The sequence below is a fragment of the Cavia porcellus genome, unplaced genomic scaffold, assembly GCF_034190915.1.
Source record: "Cavia porcellus strain 051 isolate PalLab524CR breed Dunkin Hartley unplaced genomic scaffold, mCavPor4.1 scaffold_23, whole genome shotgun sequence".
Lineage (NCBI taxonomy): Eukaryota > Metazoa > Chordata > Mammalia > Rodentia > Caviidae > Cavia > Cavia porcellus.
Window position 1 is genome coordinate 62,216,516 of NW_026947506.1, and position 18,268 is coordinate 62,234,783.

Here is an 18,268-nt window from a genome sequence, read left to right on the forward strand (position 1 = left end):
GCCCTGGTGCTGGAAGCAGACCTGACATAGGTGCTCCCTGGGGGTCTACACGAGCTGCTCTCTGCATGTGAAAATATTTGGAAGCAACCTGGGCCTCTTTTTCAGCCACTTCTGCAACATCATCTTCCCCATCCTCATCTTCCAAGACTTCCTTTTCCTCAGGTTCTGAGTTCACATTGCCCCGTTCAAAAACTCGGGCCACTGCTGTGGCTGGTGAAACTCTGGCTAAGGGACCCAGGGCAGAGCTGCTGGCAGGTCTCCTGAGTGTGGCAGAAAGGAGAGTGGGCCGTGTGACTAGCTTTTGGGCATAGAGGAACTGGGCTTCTTTCACCTGCTGTCCCTGCTTCTCTCGGCATCCATCTGCAGAGGGGCCAGGTGCGCCTGCTTCTGGTGCTGTTGCTGCAGCGGCTCCATCACTGCCATGAGCCTCACTCACAGACTGGCCTGGCTCTGGACCAGGCCACAGCCTAGCAGGCACGGTGGGCTACGCTGTGAGGCTCTGGCTGCAGGCTGTACACTAAGCAGCCACTCAGGCCCCAGGCCCGTTAGTGGGAGATTATATGGTTACCATAGTATATCCTCCTATCTTTGGAATAGTTGTCTGTGCTCTTAAATCTAGTACAAGTAGACAAACTGGAACAGAAAAAAACCAAACTAAACAGAGCCATGAAAGCAATATGGGTTTCAAATCATGGTACAAGATTACCAATGTCCTTTACCTTTCCTGTTTAGATAATTCCTCCCCTTTCACTTTCTCAGTGTGCGTTGTACATTTTGGATCCCACTAACTCCTTTAGTTTTTAGGTTAGGGAGGCAACCCACTATTTACCTAAGTGGTTTTGAACCTTTTTACCCCGAACTTGGTCTCAAGTTGTATCCATTTACTTACAAGAGCCTCAAGGTTTTCCTTCCTTATAGCTGAGTAGTTCTCTACTGCACAAAAGTGTCATGACTTTCCAACCTATCTGCAGCTGCTGGATGGGCTACCCCTATTTCTCTCTGGTTCCCTGTCACATAAAGCATTATTTTCTCATCTTTGACTTTCAGTCCATAAACTCTCTTTCAGGTTGATTATACTTCCCATACAGAACATCTTGATGGACTTTATCTCCTGATCTACTCTGCCTGTGTTTCTTTTTATTAGTGTGTCGAGGTCATCCATATTAGTGATTAAGGCCAGTCTTCTGTGCCTCATCTCTGCCATGCTATTTTTATGCCACTGGTTGCCTACTTTCCCCCTTTATTTCACTGTCTGCCCCATTCAGTAAGCCTCCTCTGTCGCTGTTCTTGAAATCATGGTTTCTTTTTTCCTCTCTCTAGAATGTTCTTCGGTATTTTTTGTAGGGTTGGACTGGTGGTCATGAACTCTCCCAGTTCCTCTTTGTCACAGCAGCATCTTGTTTCTCCGTTAATTTTGAGAGACAGTTTTGCAGGGTACATCAGTCTGGTTTGGAGGTTATTTTCTTTCAGGGCTTGGAGTACTTCACTCCAAGCTCTTCTTGATTTAATGGTTTGTGTTGGGAAGTCTGTCATGATTCTGAAGGGTTTTCCTTTATAGGTGATCTGTTTCTTGTCTCTAACAGCTTTACTATTCTGTTCTTATATTGAATTTCTGGGATCTTGATTATTATACGCCTGGGTGTAGCTCTGTTTTGGTTGTAGGTGGCTGGAGTTCTGTATGCATCATATATCAGAATATCATTTCCTTTTCCTATATTTGAGAAGTTTACCTTAATTAGTTCTGTGAATAACCTTTGTAGTTCCTTTGTTTGTAGCTCAGCTTCTTCATTTAAATTCTTTATTCTCAAGTTATAGATCCTTTTGTTGTCTTCTAGCCTTTGTATTGTTACTGTTTTTTTCCTTGTTATTTTTAAAAAGTTTTCCCTTTCATACTCCCACATTGCAAAATTGTCCTCCAGTTTGAATAATGTATCCTTAGTTTCTTTCAAGCTGATTTGCCATCTTTCCATAGTTTTTAATTTCCTGGTGATCTTTCTGTTTCTGCTCCATGTATTGTGTATTTTTAAAATATTCTTCACCAGATGGTTCTCTCCTGTGTTTGAGTTCCTCCCTTCTTCCATTTGTGTCTGCTTGAGGGGTACTTAGTATCTCTTTTATTAATCTTTTTATATCTTGCTTTATTTGGCTAAATATCTCACTTTTGAACTCATTTATGAGGTCCTGAATATATCTCTTTATGTCCACTGGTACCGTGTCTGATGTTACATGTTTGCTATTCTCATTGTCCTTTGTATTTACCTGTTCTGGGTCAATGTTCTCAGGGTTGGGACCTGGGGACTTTTTGTTGTTGCTCCCTCTTCCCATGTTTTTTGCTTCTTCCAGGAGGCCCCAGTTTCTTTCTTTGTTGGTTACAATTCTTCTGAAGCATGCTGGCTAGATGACCCTTTACACTGCGTGCTGGCTAGATTACCCTTCACACTGCAGTGTGTTAGTGAATTGCAGACAGGGACAGCATACGCTGGCCCCTCCCCTCCGGATCAGTTACACTGCTGTGGCCTGTACTACAGAATTACTTTGTGCCACCTCCCTCCGGACCAGCCAAACCTCTGAGGCCCCACTGGGCCAGTGTGGTTCATGTGTGCCACTGCTGCAGGGACTTGACCTCGGATAACCTATTGGGTCTCAGTCAGGTCACAGGACCCAGGCCTAGCTCACTCAAACACTATATAAATTTAAATCACATGATAAAACAATATTATTTTACTTTATATTTTAAGAAAATAGAGAATTGTTATGGTTTGATGATGACTACTTCCAAATCCCAAATTGAAACCTGATTGCTATTGTGGTGATGCCACAAGGCAGAGCATTTGAGAGGTGTTAGGGCCATGACTGCACTTTCATTGGTGGAGTTAATGTGGGAGAAGTACTATTGGCTTCCTTTAGTGTCTTTGTTCTTCTTCTTTATAACATCTGCTGATACACCATGAGGATCCTTCCCAGATATCTGCACCTAGATTTATAAGTACCCATTCTCCAGGACTGTGACAAAGTATTTTAATTCATTTTAAATTACTCAGCCTATATTACTATGATACAAAAGCAGAAAATGGACTAAAGTAGATTGTTAGTAAATAGAGATCATATTTTATAAGAAATGCATAGCATGTATAAACTGAATCTTTAAATTTTTCTTGAAATATTTGAAGTTTTTGCATAAAAATTTTAAAGAATGTCATATTGATACTCATTGCAGCTTTCCTATGTTCTCTTTGAAAATAGGAGAAAATGCATAGTACATTTTCCTCCATGTTTTATATTCTAAATATGTATTTAAAATTTTCATGTCTGAACAATATTCGCCTTAAATGAAAAAAATAAGACACACTATGCATACCCTGTTAATGTTATTTTAAACACTTTGCATCTCCAATATTTCATATTAAAAATTTTCACATGGATTTTTACAAGTTGTGTCTCATTATTTAGATACTGGATATGTTGCAATGCAGCAGGTTCATATTTCTAATCATTTCTTCATCAGTAAAACTTGTGAAGAAGCACAAAATATAGAGAAATTACATTAGCATTCAGTTTAATTAGTCACAACTATCTGATTTGATATTGTTTCTGTATTTAAGCCTTGATGACCTTGATTCAAAATTACCAAGGTGAGAGTTATTCAAATCATTTATGTCACTCAATTTTATTAATTTTGTAACTGAAAATTATTGCATAACTAAACCTAATATTATTCGTTAGAATTCATAATTAGCAGTCTAAAATGTTGATACATCGATAATGAAATGGTCCTGAAATATACTGTCCAAGCAGTTTTACTAACACATTTACAATAATTACCTAGTCTCTATGAGTAATAAAGAAGTAATTGCAATTATTTGAATTAAAACTTTCATAAGCACCTGCCTTGTAAGCAGGCGGTCGTGAGTTTGATCCCCGGTACCGATAAAAAGGAAAAAGACAAAAAAAAAAAACAAGCATGAAAACTTTATATGACACATATTACTAAATTATTAGTAATTTTCAATTACTTAACTTATATTTCACTTGGTACTTGACATAGTTAAAGCACTGCTTGAAAATAGCATTTCATAAAGATGAAGTTTTTTTCTCATCATGAAGCAAGTTACTATTCTTTAAGTAAAATTTCTCAAAGTTAGCATGCATCTCTACAAAACACATTAGGAATATAATCAAATTTATGCTATGAAATATACAAACAATTCACTTATTTCACAAGTGCAATTCATTCATATTTATTATTTTTATATTTATTAAATTTGGAATGGAAACAAAACAGAAAAAAGCATTAAAACATTTCTAATGGGAAAGAGAACCATTTTAAAATATTTATTTTGATAATTAGATATCTACATGCAAATAATAAGTAAGACTGTCATCTCAAACATTGAAAAAATTCAACAAAACAAAGACAGATATGTGTAATAAATTTTTTTGAATAAAACACAGAAATATATGTGGCCAAAGTAAAAACAGACAAATGAGATTATATAAATCTGGAAAATTCCTCCAACACACAGAAACACACACACATCCCAGAATGAAATTAAAAACTGTATATTGTGAGAAAATATTTTCAAACCATGTATCAAAGGTTAATTTTCAAAATACATAAAGAGCTTTATGGCAAGAAAATAGCCTAATTTTAAAAATAAGTAATGGTGCCATTACATTTGTGCATGTCTGTAATTCAAGATACTTGGGAGGCTGAGGCAGGAAGATTGCTTGAGCCCAGGAGTTTGACAACAACTGGGTAACACAGAAAAAAACAATCTAAAATGAGTAAATTTAATTAAATGAACAAAAAATGCTAACAAATAGTTTAAAAACCTGAAAAAAGTTCTTAAAATATCAAATTATCAGCAAATATAAAAGCATGATCAACATCATGAATCATCAAAGAAATGCAAATTAAAACCACCAAATGTTACCAACTTATACTACTTGGTCTATTATCAAAGAGATGGAAAATAGCAAATGTTATTTAGGGAGGAGAGAAAAAGGAACTCTTGTAGATTGTTTGCAGCAATTGAAATTAATAACACTTTTTTGAAAATGGTAAAGAGATTCTTCAAGAATTTTTAAAAAATGTAGAATTACTGTGTAATCTAGTATTCTACTACTGGGTAAATATCCAAAAGATAATCAGCATGTCAAAAAAGACACTTACACTCTTATGTCTACCACAGCATTATTCACAATAACCAAGATATAATATCAGTTTAAATTTCCACAAGTAAATAAAGAAAATGTGACATGCAAAAATTATGCAATGCTGTTCAATCTTGGAAAAAATGCAGTCCTATCATTTGTGACAAGATATATGAACCTCGAGGACATTAAATAAAATAAACCCAAAACAAAATGACAAATACTACATAAATCCATTTATATAGATGGCTGAACTCATACAAGTACAGAGGATAATTATCAGGTCCTCACCTAGATCCCCAATCTCCTAAATGAGTGTAAGGTCAAGGTTTAAATAAAATGAGACAAGGGGTATGATTTTAGGGCTGCATGAGGGTCAAAACCCTTCAGCTGAGCTCAAGACTGAGAGCCGAAACAAAGACTTCTCTTTGTTTAAGTCCAGCAACAAAGGGCAGGGAAACTGAGGAAAGTGTGGGAAATGGGAAGGACCATTTGACCATAGGAGTCATTTCAAAGACTTCTCCAAACAGTAAACTATGCCAGTTTAGGAGAATCATCTTATCTACAGGATGACACTTATGGCAGGATGCAGACTGCAGGAGTGCAATTCCTTCAGCTGCAGCCTCTATTTACTTAATTAGTGCTGGAGCCAAGGTGTCCTCTGCTGTGGCCTTGTCTTGCCCTTTGAGGTATCTCTGGCCTCACAGGCAACTACAGGCCTCAGCCAGGACCAGGGATTCATAGAGGTTCACTTACTATGAATCAGCTCCCTTTACCAGGTAAGGGATTGAGGCTAAGACACACTCAGAGATAAACATAGCCAATTAGTAAAATTTAAATCCTGCTCAGAGCCGCTTCATAGTGGTCTCCAACACGTAATGATGACAGCTAGGGGTGAGCTAAGTCAGGGCTTGAGAAATGCTTAAAGGATGCAAAATTTCAATTAAATAGAAGGAATACATTCAACAGATTTACTATTCAATAAGATGAAATAAGAGCTGTACTGTGTAAGAATTGTTAATAATAGTAGTAGCAATTACTATCAATATAATGTGTTCTTGAAAATCAGTGAGAACAGATTTCATGTTACTCATTAAAAGTGATAATTTGTGAAAAAGTACGTATACTAATTACCTTCATTTTACAATGTACTTTGTATATGTATTTCCAGTCACCTTATTGTACATGATAAATATATATATTTTCAATTACACATAAATCAGACTTACTTTTATTCTACACTGCTAATTGAACTTTAGTTTTCCTTGTATCTGCATAGCCTATAACTTACAATCTTTCTTAGCTACAGTTACTTTTCTTCTTTTTAATCAAACTAAAAACTTTTTTATGTGATTGAGTTTCATGTTTCAGTGAGAAAATATATCTGAAAAGAATTCCACAAGCTCCTGCTTCCATCTGTCCACCAAACTCCATGGATATCATGTTCTGTTTTTTCTCCAAATATTGTGAATGAATTGTATTCATTGTTTTAATAAAGTTTCATCACTATTCTCTCAGGAATGTCATTTCATTATTTGTTTTCTCCCTTGAATATCTTTTATCCTCTTGGCTGTATTGTCCTTAGTAGTAGCAATAACATTGCTATTTCTTTGCACTTACAGCAAAAGAATCATCAAAAAAATCACATTCTCCTTAACTTCTTCTATCATTACATTTTCTCCTTTATTACTCCACTTTTTTCCTTTTGAACGTGGTCTAGTCAACACAGTGCTCTTCGTTATAGTTTTATACTGACTTTTTACCTGTGATGTCTCATTATTGCTATTTCAGTGATCCAGTGTCTTCATTTTACTTTATAAATTAGTTTTAGGGTAATTGACGTAAATGATCATATCTTTACAATTAAAATATCTGTAAATTGACCTTTCAGACATACTCTTGAATTTCCCTTGTCTTTGTTGGAGACTTTTACAGTTAATTTTTTTTTTTTTTGCTTCATTTGGTTCTAAAACTCTAAATACCAGAGATTTCCAAGAACTGGTTTTTGAATTGTTTTCCTTTCTATGTCTACATCTTATCAATTTTCTTTATTTTAAATATATATGGGGCCAGGGATATAGTTCAGCAGCAAAACCTGGTAAGCTCAGGGTCACGAGTTCAATTCTCTGTACCAAAAATAAATAAATACCATATAAATATTTGATACCCTCAATATTTAAATTCACTGTCTATTTTACTTCCCTGAGGAGCAAACTTCATGTTTGACAGTATATTTTGGAAATTTAACAATCACATCAAGGCATTTGTTTAAATAATTTTTTACAATGGAATGCTTATATTTCAATGTATAAATTGGATATATATATATATATATATATAATCATCTTCAAAATCAAGATATTTGAATAGAGACATCTTACTGTTCTTGGAATCATGTCATGTTTAGCTTTCTTTTTTTTTTTTTTATCTACTACCTCCTCTAGCCTAGGGTTCACACATGACAGTTACTCTGATTTTTCCAGTATTTGCAGTACTTATTTCTATCTGCTAGAATTTTCAGTAAATGTAATTGCTTGGTTCTGTATAATTGTTTTAGATTCATTCCTGTTGTATGTATAGAAATTTAAATTTACTTTTATTTTTAATGTTAGTGTACTGCACAGAAACGCAACAATTTGCTTTTCTATTAATCCTATTTTGAACTTCTCTTTTTCCCCCAGTCTTTGGTTAATACTGAAAGATGCTCTTTTGAAAATTTGCACATAATTATTTTTACAAGTAGGGCTTTACATTTATGTAGAGTAAATATCAGAGTGGGATAGGCAGATTATAAGATAGGTGTGAATTTTACTCTTTAGAACTATCAGTCTCTTTTCTAAGGTCATGTATAGTTTATTCTTCCATCAATAACTTATAAGAATTCCAATTCTTTTACACTTTTCCTAATAACTGGCAACATGAATTCTCTAAAATGTTAGCCAGATGAGTGATATGTATAACTGTAGAAATAATATAGATTTTACAAATGCAGAACAAGGATGAGAACTGATGTGTCCATATATTTTATGCTGAAGTATGTGTTCCAATAGTTTGCAAAAAATTTTTTATTAATATTTTATTATTATTGCATTTTAAGAATTACTGTTTTTTTCTTGAACTCACTGTATAGCCTAGGCCTTCCCTGTGCTGGGATTACAGCCATGCACCAACATGCCTGAATTGAGAGTCATTTCATATTATTAATAATTGAAGTATTTCTTGTAGGAAATTAGACATTTTCTTCGGATATTTGTCTGATCATTTCATTATTTTAATTATTATAGAAATCCTTATCAAACTCAAAATTCACAGGTGTTCCCATGATATCTTTTTAAAGATGTGGACCATTATACTTGAAAGAATCTTGTCCTAGGCTGGACACTGTAGCTGGTAAAGCCTTAGAAGGCAGAACCAAGGGGCTCCATCTTCCCCGCCCCTAGGAATTTACCTGTGGCGTGAAATGAATACCAATGAGATACCTGCGCATCACTAATGCCCCTCAGGCCCCACCCAAACCTAAGCTACATGTATGCCCCCACTCCACGTGTCCCAGGGAGAGATCGCCAACCCCGGGAGAGGTTGCCAGACCCTGGGGACTATGCCGGAGCCCGGTGGGTCGGGGTCTCTCCCCGCATTCTTAAAATAAAGGTCATTTATATTTCATACTTCTTATCTTTTCAGCCGCGCCACAATTCTATCAATATTTATGCTTAGAAATCTGATCCATATTAATTTAATTTTTATATGAGTTGTAAGATATGAATTCAAATTGTTTTATACAAACTCTTAGCCTCTTTTTCACCAAAATAATTTTAAAGTATATGATTTGTTTCCTTATAACACTGGGGAATTCAATTGGTTATGAACATTAGCATTTATTTCTGGAACATCTAAGCCATCCCACTGATCAACATGTATATCTTCATGCAGTAATACATTGTCATGATTGTTATATATTTTGAATACATTGTAACTTATAATTATGTTTATATATTTATATATTTAATCATCCAAATTGTACTTTTTAAAATATTAATTTTGGATAGATGAAGCTTTTTCATTCCATTTCTAATTTTTGAGCTAGCTTCAAAGCTATATGAACAAATTATGATCTATAACATGTTGAATTTATTAAAAATTGAGAAAAAGTAACTTCTCAACAATAGTGAATATCATAACACTCACACAAGGTATATCTTTATATTCATTTAAATCTTCCTCAAATTTTGTCAGCTAGTTTTGAAGGTATTAATATTTGTATATCTTTTATCAGACTTATTCCAAAGAATTTCATATTTTAGTTAATTATATTTAGACTTTCCAAATAATTTCATGTTTTCAATTATTTTTAATGTAGAAATTTATTTGAAATTTAATGTAGAAATTTATTTGGTTTTGTTTTTCAGTGTTATATTGTTTTATAGTGATTTATCTTGAGAGAAATTTGAATTTCAATCTAGTATCATTAATGTTTATTAAAATCCTGTTTTATGTATAGTTTTATATGAATCTTTATCAGTTTTCTTGACATTTTCTAATGGATGCTGATGTCCTCTAAAAGTTAAGACCAATGAATTTTTTCTAAAAATAAAAGCAATTTTGTTTTTATTTTTAAATCTGTATGCATTTTATTTCTCTTTCATTGTGTTTATTTTCATTGTGTTATTACAATGACTAAAGCCTCAAAAGCAATAACATTTTGAAGAGTTGGCAGCCTTTTATCATTTCTGATCTTTCTAGCATTTAAAAAAATCTTTCTATATGGAGTAAATATTACCTGTGGATTTTTATATATCCTTTTTTTAAGTTGAGAAGTTTCCCTTCTATTACTACATTGATAATATTTTAAACAGAAACGGATACTAAAATTGTCAAACGTTTTTATTTTCATATCTATTTGTATATATTTTAAAATAAATTTATTTATTTATTTATTTATTTATTTATTTATTTATTTATATCTGCTTACTTATCTCTGCCCAGGGAAAGAGAGAAACTAGAAGCCACGACTGTAGATAATAAGTCTAGCAGCTCATTTGAAAACCCAAACTGTGGTCTATCATCAGTAGAGAACAGAGAATGATCACATTCCTCATCTGCTAAGAGGTACGTGGATATCTTTGTTGAGATGGCAAACGCAGACTGAGAAGAATGGACAAATGGGTCTATGATGCAGATAGTTGATATAGTAGTTTTTTTTGTTGTTGTTGTCTTTTTCCTTTTTATCAGTACCGGGGATCGAACTCACGACTGCCTGCTTGCAAGGCAGGCGCTTATGCCGCTGAGCTAAATCCCCAGCCCCTGTATCAGTTAAATCTTTCCATCATCAGGGGCTGGGGATTTAGCTCAGCGGCGTAAGCGCCTACCTTGTAAGCAGGCAGTTGTGAGTTTGATTCCTGGTACCGATAAAAACGAAAACCACAAAAAAAAAAAAAAAAAAAAAAAAATCTTTCCATCATCAAGTGTTTTTCCAGTTTGCCATTTCACCCTTTTTAAGTTTCTTTTCACTATATGTCATTTTTCCCTTTCCAATTTTTTCTCTGCCTTCTCACTTTCATCTTAATGTTTTTGTTTTCTGTTTACCATTTTTCTTTGTCTTGTTCATTTTTCCTGTGACAGTTTCCTATCACTATTAATTTCCTACTTAGTTCTTAAAATGATGCCATCTCAATATTCTCTTCTCGTATACCATTGATTGCTTTTTCAAAATCATTTGTTTTTTTCATTGCCTGGCTCTCTATCTTCTATATCTTTACTAGTATAGTAGAGCTTTTAAATCTCTAGATAGATAGTTAATTTTATGCTCTTTCTGTTGAATGCCACTTTATTGTTAGTAGAGGTAATGTTGTTTCATTTAAATGATACATACTGATGGTTGATAGTAAGTCAACATTTGCTTTGTATTAGTATTTGTACTATTATAAATTTCTCTTTTCTATGGCTAAGATTGGTGCTCTATTAGTACTTATACTTTGTGACTATTCAATTTGTTTTTGATGCTATAATTGATGTTGTTTCATTACTATAATTAAGATGACACATCTGTTACTATTATAATGGAATACCAACTATATGAATTGCCTTGTAGTCATTAATAATATTATGGCCAATTCCTGGAAAACTGTACTGCTTAAGTACACTGCAACATCCCATCTCTCAAATCAACAGAGGTGGTTGGATACTTGGGGCAGTGCAAAAGACCAATTGTTAGCCATGCCCAGAGGGTATCACAGAAAAATAGACATTAACTAATATCTCCATACTAAAAACAAAGCTTTCTATTTCAATCAACCCACAAGCCTGAACACATAAAAAACAAAGAAACAATAGCAGCCACATCAACAAAATATATAAACATGAAATAAACAGCCAATAAAATGTCTCCAAATACTCCCAACTACTGCAAAGCTAATCAATGGGGCATAAAATGGGAGAAAGCTAATGTCACATGTGTGAACTATTCAAAATAATATCAGCAAAGATAACAAAGCATCAACAAGGCATTTTGCAAGCACAAAGAGGGCCTAACTAAAAAGATATTGGTCCAAATAATAAATGAAGCTGTAAAAGACATTCATAAAAAGCTACAACAGATAAACAAAGTGATACAAAACATGTGTGACAATCATAAAAAGGTATTACAGTCCATATGAGTACTCCACGTAAAAATTTAGAGGATTAGAAATTCTGTAAAAAGTACGGTCAGTTGAAATGTCCAATGTGAATTAGGTATTAGAGTTCTTTTTAAGAAATCTAGATATAATCACTGAACAAGCAAAATGAATACAACATCTCTTAGATGATGCAAAGATTAGTCAATCTAAGATAAATTCAAATTAGACAAAAATCAGAAAACAATAAAAGTGGCATAAAATATCAGCTTAAAATTTCCTTCCTTGTACATTTTGGGTATAACTTGTTTTGGTTTTTGTTTTCTAAAAACTGGAGGTTGAACATTATTTAAGCTCAGTGTTTTCCTAATGTGAGTATTCACTGCCATAAATTTCCCTAATATGAATGCTTTCATTGTTACCCATATGTTGCATTGATATTACAGCTCAATGGTAGAAAATGTCTAATTTCTTCTTTTATTTTATCCGTAACTCAATGGTTAGACAGTAGCATGTTATGCATTTTCATCCTTTATGTAGTGGTTTCCTTTTGCTGATGCTATTCAGCTTCACTGCACTATGGTTCAGTAATATGCATGGTACAATTTCAATTCCTTATTGTCATGTTCTATGAGATAATATGTGGTCTATTTTGGTGAAAGTCCTGGGTACTGATATTAGAAATGTGCATTTTTGACTGGGACACTCTGTAGATACCTACTAAGTTCATTTGCTCAAAGATTTGGTACAGCTCTGATATTGCTTCATTGATTTATTATTTAGTTGATCTGTTTTTTGTGATGATGAGGCAATCAAGTTATTCAGTATAATTGTATTACAATTACAATTGTATATTGTACCACTTGTCTTATTTTTCATGTCCATTTTATATAATTGAGTGAAATGCTTCTTATATGCAGCACATAGTTGGATCTTGTTTCTTGATCAATTCTGCCAATCTGTTTCTTTTGATTGGTGAATTTAGACCATTCACCAATGTTGATTATAAATATTTATTGATATATCCTTATCATATTTTCTTGTTGTTGGGTCTCTTTCTTTCCCTTTTGTGTATTTGCTTGTCTTGCCTGGTGGATTCATTTTGTTGGGATTATTGGAATTAGCATTGTTATCTTTCAGAACATTTTGGACTGTTGGGTTGGTGGCCATGAATTTCATATGTTCTTTTATCATGGAAGCATCTCAGTTTTGAAAGACAAATTTCCAAAAAAAAAAAAAAAAAAGAGAGAATTACAGGCCATTCTTCTGAATTAGCATAGATGCAAAACTCCTTATCAAGATACTCACAAACAGATTGCAGAAAATTATCACTCTGACAAGAAGGATGTCTACAACTATCAAATTCACAAAGCTGGGAAAAACAATCCTAAATTTCAGATAGATCAATAAAAGACATGAAATATGAAAGCGATACTGCTAAAAGAATGTGTCAGAGGAATCACACTACCTGATTTTGAAATGCACTACAAAGCTATAGTTAAATCTAAAGAAACAAAAGTTAATATGATGACTGACTGAAGAGCTTTTGCATAACTGTTACAAAATCCTTGAGATGATCATCTTAAAAGCAGAAAAGTTTTCTTTTTCAATCTCAGTTTTAAAGATATTTATTCAGTTAAGTGATCCACTGCTTGTGGGGCTGTGGAGAGGTAGTGCATCATGGCAGGACCATGGCAGGAAGAAGAAATTCACTTCATTGCAGGCAGGAAGAAAACCAAGATGAATAGGGAGATCTAGACCTGAATACTCCATTTAGGATCCTACCTCCGGCTCCTGACTTCCTTTCATAAGACTGAACCTCTTAAGTATTCCACTAACTACCAATAAAATCATAGGCCTAGCCTAAGCATTCAACATGTGTTTTGGGGGACATTTCCTAGCCAAATTAAAGCAATAAATAAGCCTTAGAGAAAAATAATTTAGGCTGCTTATGTGCCTAATCTAAAACATAAGTTCTTACATACACACAAACATTCAGAGAGAAAGAGAGGATGAGAAACATACATAGAGATGTTTTACTATTAAACACAAAATATTACAAATGATGTGCTTAAGATATAAATGAAACTTTGCGGTATGCAAAGAGGAAATGTGAGTCTATTGGACTTTACTTCACCCTGAAGAAATGGAAAATTATTAAATATGTGGGAAATTATTAAATATGTAAAAAACAAGATAGCTCCAAAGGTTTTGGTTTTAGAGAAATCTTTAGCACTCTGAAAGTTCGTAGAAGTTTTATAGATATAGGATCCTGAAGAAAAACTACCTTAACTAACAGCATCTTAAGAGTGAAACTACTTAGAACATACTGAGTTCTATCTTTTTTTTTTTATTATTTTTTTTTTACCGGTACCGGGGATCGAACTCACAAACGCCTGCTTGCGAGGCAGGTGCTTACGCCGCTGAGCTAAATCCCCAACCTCACTAAGTTCTATCTTTTAACATCAGAACATACAGAAATGAAACAAGATAAAATATGTGAAAAAGATTGCACAGTTCTCTACTGAATTGCTCAAAAACCATGATAAAGTCTCATGGCACTCACTAAAAAATTCAGGGGAGAGCCAAGAGCTAGAAAATGTTTGAAGTTTTACCTCCATCAAATTTTAAAATTCTATAAAATGTATATTTTGGCTTTCTCCATTTCAATACCATTTACTATTTTTATTATTTTAAAAGCAAAACAAATGAAAGATAGAAATGATACAGACTTTCAAAGTTTAGTAAGAATTAGTTCATGTGGCGGCTCCTTGGCCGTTCCCTGTCCCAGCAGCGCCGCCCGTGCGCCTACCGCCAGCATGGAGGTAAAAGGATCTCAGAGTGAAGAACGTAAAGAAATTCAGATATATAAAGTTGATTTCCATGGAAACATCGTCATCCTCTGATGACAGTTGTGACAGCTTTGCTTCTGATAATTTTGCAAACACAAGACTGCAGGCAGCCAGGGCAGACCCTCCGGCCCTCTCAGGTGGCCATGAAGTTTCCAGGGCGACACCAACAAACAGCCAGCGCCCCAGGCCTCCAGAGGATTCTGACAGCGTTTCCAACTCCGATTCAGAAGACGAGAGCAGCATGAACTTTCTGGAAAAAAGGGCCTTAAATACAAAGCAAAACAAAGCCATGCTTGCAAAACTCACGTCAGAATTAGAAAGTTTTCCTGGCTCATTCTCTGGAAGACCATCTGTCCCGGGCCCCCGATCACTGTCGAAGGCTCCCCGGAGGCGCACGTTCCCACGCATGGCTGTCAGGGGGAACCCAGAGCGCAGAGCCGGCCGCCTGCCAGGTCCAGGTCTCGGGTCCTGGGGTCTCTGAGTGCTGTCCCCACTGAGGAGGAGGAAGAAGAGGAAGATGATAAGTACATGCTCGTGAGGAAAAGGAAGGCCTTGGATGCACTGGACGATGACATGCCCAGAAGTCGCCGCCCGGGATCCATGACCCTTCCACACATAATTCGTCCGGTAGAAGAAATCACAGAGGACGAGTTGTAGACCATCTGCAGCACCTCCGGAGAGAAGATCTATAACCGCTCGCTGGGCCCTACTTGCCATCAGTACCATCAGAAAACTATTGATACCAAAACAAACTGCAGGAACCCAGACTGCTGAGGCATTCGAGGCCAGTTCTGTGGCCCTTGCCTTCGGAATCGCTATGGGGAGGAGTCAAGGATGCGCTGCTGGGCCCGGACTGGCACTGCCCACCTTGTCGGGGGATCTGTAACTGCAGTTTCTGTCGCCAGCGAGATGGAGGGTGTGCAACTGGGGTCCTTGTGTATTTAGCCAAATACCATGACTTTGGGCATGTGCATGCTTACTTGAAGAGTCTGAAACAGGAGTTTGAAATGCAAGTACGTAATACCTAGAAGATTGGCTGCCTGCTTTCCACAGCCCACATTTTCCTAGTTGAAGTTTCCAGTTCTGTCATTGATTGAAACCTGAGTTAAGAATCGTGATGGTCAGTTTAATAGAACACTCAGATCAGGTTAATCCCGGTAGATTTGCAGGTGCTTCTAGAACATCATGGAAGGTGAGGCGTTGCCCTCTTTACCACTTCTCTGTGTCCTCTGCCCCCACCTATTTCCATCTGCCACTTACGTTTCCAGATCATTATTTTTTTTTTAATTTGTGTGTGTGTTATATGTGTGTGTGGTGCTCGGGGTGGAATCCAGGGCCTTGCACGTGCTAGGTTAAGTGCTGTGTCACTGAGCCACATCCCCAGCCCTCAAATTCTTTTTCAAAGATGATTGCTAGTGTATATTTGATTTAATGCATGTTGATGTAGCTCTGGAACCTTCCCATAAACCCAAGCACTTAGAAGCATAGAATTGTTAACTCGTTGTTCTGGTGGATTCAGAGATGAGCTTTCTAGCTTGTTTATACAGAAACAATGGGTATAACTGAGTTCACACTGGTTGACTTCTTAACAGAATCAAGGCACCCAGGTCTTAAGACTATGTGAACAAGTTAGGTAATTGTTGCAAAGTGGAGTGTGTTTCTTAAGATGCCTCTCGGAAGAGCACTGAATGCCCCACAGTTGTGATTTGGTTGCTGAGGTCTAGGTGGCTTACACAGTCATCTTCCAGAGGTTGTGGGCAGTATTATGCTGTGCTACTTAAAATTACTGTGGAAAAGACATTCTGGGGAATTCGGATGGTGAAAAATTCAGTAACAGGCTGATAGGAGTCCTCAGCATGAAAGGTTAGAATCTTGGTATTAATGACTAGTCTGGTTTTTATGGTGCCTTAAAATTATCCCTGCCAGTTCCTGTGTAAAGGGTTGAGATTTTAAGCACTTTTGTAACAGTAAGTGCCTTTTTGGAGATGGTACCTTTCAACAGTTTGTTAACAGTGTCTTCCAGTTTTGCCTCTGGGCCTATTTCGCACATCATCAATCCCCTGCCCTTCGTATTAAGTTGGACCACAGTGTCCAGTTCCCCTGCCTGTGTAGCTGTTGCTCTGACTGTTGAGTGACAGCTAATTAGACCTTCGGACAATGAGTGTACATACTGCTTTTGATCTGTAATACTTTTACACAAAGGTTTTTATTTTAATAATAGAATGTTTTTGTCTGCTTTTTAAAATACTGAATCTTACAGTTCTATATTTTTCCTTGTATTTCAATAAAAGGCTGTTTCTACCTTTTCAAAAAAAAGAATTAGTTCATGTATTGCACATCATAATCTTAGATAGTAGTTATTCAGATTACAAGATGTAAGCATGAAATAATGATCAAACAATGAACTGCAATACCATTTAAAACTCCTTTACAGACACATATTAAGATACTCTAATGAGCTTTTTGTTATTGAATGAGATGTTTTCATTTCAACCTCTCACATGTGTATGGTGGCGTGAGTCATCTAACTCTACAACATTGTTGTAAAAGGAGAATGACTGCTACCGCGGATGCTGCTGCTGCTGCTCCTAATAAAAACTATTCTTTACTAAATGCTTAGTGCTGAAATATAGTGAATGAGAGCCTTGGTTACTGCCTACAACACTTCTTCAAGACAGATGATATTGTATACATTTTTCAGAAGGGAAAAACTTTTAAAGGAATTTGCTGTGTTATGAAATAATCCTTGAAACCAGATTTTTCTCTTAAATTTAACAAATAATATCCTGGTATTTTGCTTGAAATATAAAATTAAATATAATGCACAGCTGTAATTCTTAAGAATTAAGCTGAATACTTGTAAAAATATCTGGTTCTACTCATCTTCTAGTATCTTATATATAAGCGGTGATATCTGGATTTAAGGGGGCATTTTAGGTAAAACTGATGCTAGTGAGATATCAATGACTCAGGTTAATAAATAATTTTTGTTAAGACAGGAAGTCCCAATAGCATTCATAACAATATTGGGTGCTATAATTTGATAATGACTTTAGACCAGGAAAAAAGATAAAGTTAAAATTAGAAAAAATGTGTATTATTTTTGAGATATAAGATTTAGAAATAGTGATTGTGTTGATGTAATTATGAAAAAGATCAAGAAAATCAAAGTTTTTAAATGCAAAGGCAAATTTATAAATGTCATGGCTTGTGAAGAATAAAAATAAAGTAATATAGATAATGCCTGATTGCAAAGTCAAGTATCTAATTCAATATCTCTTCTGGGTTATTTTTGTATTGGTTTTCTCTTTAACAGAGAAGTTGAGCAATTGTGTGTAAGTGTTTTTTAATGGAACAGTGTCTTTTAAACTACAAAGCAGAATCTTTACCCCGGGACTCCATCAGCTCCAAATGCACTTCTTACAAAAGGCTGGTAGCTGTGAAAACACTTCATGTTTCCAGTAAGCGGAGCTTTCAGAAGTTTCACTAATGGTATGCTCAAACCTCAAGTGACCAATTTCACTTACAACTCCTGCTGCTCCTGTCTCTTCTGATATTGTCAAACATAAGGTTTTGTTTTTAAATCTATATTTTCTTTAAAGTTAATTTCAAACAACTAACTTCAAGTCATGCTTATTTCTGTCTCGATAG

General features: G+C 35.3%; 1 long non-coding RNA gene and 1 pseudogene across 2 annotated transcripts in view; both read left to right on the forward strand.

Annotated features, from left to right (window-relative positions):
* The window catches only part of LOC134472563 (uncharacterized), a 38,841-nt gene that overhangs the window by 10,103 nt on the left and 10,470 nt on the right, over positions 1 to 18,268 (forward strand). For both annotated transcript variants that reach the window (XR_010042450.1, XR_010042451.1), the window contains exon 2: positions 10,138 to 10,260. This is a non-coding gene — a long non-coding RNA (uncharacterized LOC134472563). The remainder of the gene's footprint in view (positions 1 to 10,137; positions 10,261 to 18,268) is intronic.
* On the forward strand, positions 14,549 to 18,246 carry LOC134472562 (cell division cycle-associated protein 7-like; annotated as a pseudogene).